Genomic DNA, 5,814 nt, shown 5'->3' on the forward strand with positions numbered 1-5,814 from the left:
AAGTTTTTAATGAGAAGATGAGGCATTGACAGTAAGTATATTGGACTTAAGCAGAACTTGACACATGACCATCAACAGCTGGAAAGGTCCAACTTAGACTACGCACCGTAACACTGCAACAGGTACACTTGCAAAAAGAGGCAAAGCAAACGCCTCGGTGATTTTAAAAAGTCACTGGAGAACTAGCTGATTATCAGGCAGTAGATTACATGCTTTCCATTATGACAGTCATTTCAAGTTTCTATCTCCATATGTGCTACTGGACAAGCAGCAATGTTTTGCTCTTTGGTTAGACAGAAGATAATGACCAGAAACTTCACCTTTAAGCTTTCCCCTCAGCTGAACAGCCCTACAGGATACACTGAATGCTCATGGTTTAGTTCTCTATCACTTGCCATACTTCTGTCAGTCGAGAGCTGGTATTTCCAAGATCAACTACCGTCAGCAGGCAGGGCCTGACTAGCACATTAAGCACCTGAAACTGAGATAGGCTCACTTCCTCTTTACAAATAAAACCTTCTGTTTTACTCTGATTTGAGGTTTCGGGCTAAAGATCCAAAATGCAAATGGCCAGTCTTCCCACAACAGTCAGTATTTCTGCTTTTCTGTTAAAGCTGAAGGGGTGACAAAGCTAGCACATACTAGAATCTGACATGCCTTGATATTATACAGGACCAGCATACCAACTCCTTCTGAGCTAATTTACATATTTTGTTTAACCAGAAAGACCTAATTCCAATTTCTTATGGAAAATGCAGTTCCTGCCTCATTCTCCTAGCTATTCACCTCTGCCGGTAAGCAGGGGAGGAATGAGAGGTGGAACACAAGTGATTTTAATGTGTATTACATGAGCATGCCTCCCTGCTGAAGGGGGCAAGGAAGAGCTAGACTACTGCTTAACTTGTATACTACTTCCTCACAAATTAATAAAAACAAGTAACTTCACTGATCCTGGGAATTCAGAAGTCTTCCATTAAACAACTTCTACCTTCCTTCTCTACTGAAGGTAAGTAGATCCATTTTCAGTGTTTTAAGTAAAGCATACAAAAATACTTCAAGCCTGTGAGCATTTCTAAAAGCATCTAAGAGACCCCCAACCTGTAAGGAAGTGTGACAGCAAAGACAAAAGTTAAACAATTGTCAGAAATACTTCTGGTAGGGAAGAAGCAATCCACCTCAACGCATGTGTCTCCACTACCTGAAGGTACTGGATTCGAGTTAATATACCAAATTAGCATGCTGTAATTACAGTTGTCTTGGGAGACTAATAGATGTTTGCCACTGCCACCAAGTCCCTTCAAGCCATCGCATCTACGAAGCAGCCTTGTTGAAGTCCATCCACGCAAGGCAGCAGTTGGTAGGTTCTTGCCAGGCCCAAACTGCTCTCATATACTTAACACTCTCCTCTTCTTCACAAACACTGCCTCAGAAACAGTCTTTAAAACACCCCAGGACCTGCAAGAAGAGGATGAACATCCTAGGCAAGAGGGTTTATTCTTCTGTAATGCGCTCTCGAGTCATCAGCCTGCCTGCTCACGTTTCACGAAAGAAGTGGCTGTAGGCAAAATCCCCATGAAGGTATCTTAAGGGTAACCTGGTCCAGGCTCCTCCCATGCCCAGATGAGTCCCTCAAAAGACACGTAGTCCTCCAAGGAGATGAGATAGCTACTCCTGCTCAAACCAAAAGACCAGATCAGATCAAAACAGAAACAAGCAATGGCATCAAGTTTCACAGAAGAGGAGGGATTTGGAATCCAGTGCCATCTGCAATGAAAAAGGCAGGAAAAGGCAACCCTGAACTGATGTTTCTGGCATCCAGCAGCTCTGTAAGCAGGCGGATATACCACCTGCAGTCTCACCACTGGCAAAGAAGATATCCTTCCAGTGAGTATTTACAGAAGAAAGTGCATTTCCACACTGTGATCACAGTTAAGGGAGTTCCCACCTACTGCAGCTGGGGTGATGGTCCTACTCTGTTTCATTCTTCAGGGCCACAATGCAGAAGCAGTACCACACTTTGGTGCTGGTCCTCAGTGCCACCATGGCACCTGCACGGAGGTCAGCAGAGGGGAGGACAAAGCTGATGAACATGCTGCAGCAAATGGATGGAAAACGGCTTATACCACCAGTGTTGAAGCAGCTCTGGAGAAAAATAGTGCCAAATCAAACAAGGCTCCTGAATGCAAATCACTGCCAGCAGAGGCAAAAGACATGTTCTTGTCATGCCTCACCTTAAGTTTTATCAGGTAGTGCAGAAACAGGAAGGATTTATTTGGCACTTAAGGGTCTGCTTGGCCAAGCAACTGCAGGGACTCAGCTTTATTGGTAAGAGTCTGGAGAATACAAGGCAGATGACAAACTTCTCACTAGACATCTTTTAATCTGTTTTCCTTGGGATAAATTCACAGAGGTCTTCAGGGACTCAAACTAAACACAGCTTGGCTAAGCTGGTCATTTATCCTTTTATCTCCCTCCAGCTTTTTAAAGCATTAAGTTATTTCCCTTCCTTTCCCACTACACTAACCTAATTAGCTTAATAAACTAAGTTCACGGGTACTGGAACATGGCATGGCTACTCAAACTGAGGGAAAACTTTGTCCTGTTTTCTGGAATTAGCTCTTCAAGCTGATAACTGTGTCACTCCATGCACTGAAAACAAATCTCTTCAGAATTATTTGAAGTGAGGATTCAGCCAGCTTCAGCTAAATTGTCAGGCAATGAAGAAAGTTGATGTAATATGGGCGAAAGACAAGACTTTTAAAAATCAAGGCATGAACTGAACTTGAGCATTATATAGCAAATCAGAATACCAGATCAAGCACTCATAGGAATGCAATTTAATGAACAGGCTTCTGAAAATGAGTATTAGCTAGAGGCTTTTTTGAGCATGTTTTCCTTCACTTCCAGTTACACCACAGGCAACTGCCTTAAGAAAACCCGCAGACGTATCTCTTCCTATAACCAGATCTGTATCATAAAATCTACACTGCAGTATCAGACACTTGAGACAGAACCCAATTTAATCACACTGTTTTGACATCCACTGTTTATACCTACCTTATGTAGTTTTTCAGTTCTCAGACTGACAACAAAAAAATATATCTCACTTCAGAGCTGATACCTGCCTCTAACTGCAGACTGAGATCCAAATCTAAGATCACTTAAGCCATCAGCTAGGAGTTCCTGTATCCTCCTAAGAGTTTAATTTTGCAGGGAGATCTACAGGTACCTATAACCACTTTGCAGCACCATCTAAAGGTTTTGGCGACACTATCCAGCAATTAGAAGATGGAGATCCTGTTTCAACATGTTCCATGCTGGCCTCACAGCTTTCCCACAGTTATGGCTGATGGAATTTCTTGTACCCTTTTCAGATCAACAGTTGAACTCTTCTGACATTTCTGGGGTTCATTCTTCTGTGTTTGCTAAACAGCAATCACCTAAAGTCCTATTGAACTGTGTAGTAGAACTTACCTATTCAGGCTCAAAAGATTAAATGGAATACCCAGCAGCTCAAACAATGCTGTCAGCCCTGCCTACTAGACTAGAGACTGGGTATAAAACAGCAGTGAGTCAAAAAAAAAAAAAAAACCACACACCCCACCACACACCATTTCCCTCTCATCTATACTGGGAGGATTCCTGAAAAAGGTCGTCTTTATCCTCAGGTTCTGCAGGCAGGAAGATTAAGAGATCTTCTGTATTATTTTCAAACAATTCTCATTGAATCAAGTGATATAAGGATACTCTGAAATACTTCCAAGATTGTCACATCAACATCAGGAATTGGAAGAAAAAGGCTCACAAAAGACACCTGGGAAGGGAACCTACAGAGACTACAGCAGCAGTCCGATATGAAAGAATCGCCAAGCTACAAGTCAGAGAAGAAAAAAAACATGTTCAAAAATACTCCCAAATTACTATCCATCAGAAATTCATACATAATTGTACTTAAGCCTCGAGCCATTTTGTTCTCATATGAGCATGCATTTCATTTTTGAAAGGAAGTAGCTACATCATACTGAAGAAACAGTCGAAGTATGAAGTAAACAACTCTATTAGAGAAGACAAGACCAAAAGTTTTCGACTTACTAACTGATATCATGTGGCACAGATTATGCATGAGTTCAAACAGGGTAACTTTTCCGAAGCAGTCACCCTCTTACCAGTATCTTCTCAGCAGCACCAATAATCCTTTGGCTGAGGTCAGCTCTTGCTAGCCACGGAATTTGCTTAAATCAAGTTTTGCCATTAAAAAAAATCCCACCACACTTGACTGCTTTATATTTCGCATCAACAGTGCAACACTAGGTGCTTAAAGTCACTTGGTCATTCAAGTTTGTTTTGTTTCATGCACAAAAATTTTACTCAAGAGCAGCTTGATCAAATTTGAAAAGGACCCTCCATACTAGACAGCTCTGCAGATAATGCTACTGTTCTTCAGAGGATTAAGAAATTTGAAAGCAAGTAAAGGTGAGTGAATCTGGAGTGCTTCAGCTCAGATCAGTGGTATCAAAGAGCAAGGCAGACCCAGCAGGAGGACACAAGTTTCCTTTATCTCCACAGGCTAGACATAGCCATTATCCAAACTGAGACCCAGAACGGATCAAGTTTTAATTGATGTTACCATTTTTTTTATTTGGTCTCCTATGGCAAGTTAAAATTCAGACTGGTAGATAAATGACACCTTTACATGTGTACCAGAAAACTTGTTAGCAACTACCTATAAATCTGCTAACAGAAAACCTAAGAACAAGAACCAGTGACAGGCAACAGACCTGTTAATTCCAGCTTTCACAAAAGTGTGAATAAACAAGAATCTCTGAAAGGGTAAGATCCTGTTACTCCTAATTATGCTGCTCCTTAATTAGGTGATCACTGCATAGAAGCAATCTCCAAAACTTGACAAGGCTCCAGTAGCAGGCCCTCTCTTTTCCAGATTTTGATTATAAAGTGTGCAGTCAGTTTATCAAGAAAAGGAACAGGCACAGATATGAAACACTTTGTACAGAGAAATGTGTCCAACCTTGTGCCAAGGTTAAGTTTTCTGCCACAAATACTCACTTTTGCCCTACTCCCATCTTAGTCACTTTAGATAACAAGTTGTCAAAAGGACCATGTGGAAGGATCTCCTCTAGTGCCAAAGTACCCAACAGAGATGGAATATTTCACTAATTCTCAATATAAAGACCTCAGTGGTGGTTTCATAAAACGGACTAACATGCTTCCACCTGAGAGGATCCACAGACCCAGTTCCAGATCGCCCTCCGTTTGTCTGCATTTCAAATCGAGCTAACAGAGGTGGCCTTACCAGAACTGTGTAGCATCATACATGTATTTTCTTTTGGCCTCAATTCTTATACATAGCCAAGAGCAATTAGACACCAGATTCAACTAATCTTTGAAGCAGATTATCAAAGTAGGTGCTCTAACGAAGCCTTCTGTCTGGTGAAGGGACAGTTTCTATCTCTAAGAAACACTTGCAGATGTGTAAAGAGCAACTTTTACCATCCGTGCATTTCTTGTCCATAGCAGTCCAAAAACACTGAGAAAAAGAGCAGCTCTGTGCTCTCTTTAATCCACAGAACCTGAACAGTTAGGGTACTGGACGAGAATGGACAAAAAAAAAACCCGACCAAAGTGCTACTCCCAAACTAGAAAGACATTCTTAAGGAAGGAAAACATGGCTGATGTGACACTCTGAAATGAAACCTCGGCATAGTAACATGCTTGCTGCATTTCTACAGACAATTTTTTTTTTTTTTTTTTTTTTTTTTAAAACAACCACTTTTAAACTCAAATTTTATCATAAAG

General features: G+C 41.2%; 1 protein-coding gene across 1 annotated transcript in view; it reads right to left on the bottom strand.

Moving 5' to 3' along the window:
* PTEN (phosphatase and tensin homolog) overlaps positions 1-5,814 on the bottom strand; it is a 30,175-nt gene that overhangs the window by 2,199 nt on the left and 22,162 nt on the right. The gene's annotated exons all lie outside the window — the stretch shown is intronic.

Source organism: Buceros rhinoceros, unplaced genomic scaffold (genome assembly GCF_000710305.1).
Source record: "Buceros rhinoceros silvestris isolate BGI_N320 unplaced genomic scaffold, ASM71030v1 scaffold17785, whole genome shotgun sequence".
NCBI lineage: Eukaryota > Metazoa > Chordata > Aves > Bucerotiformes > Bucerotidae > Buceros > Buceros rhinoceros.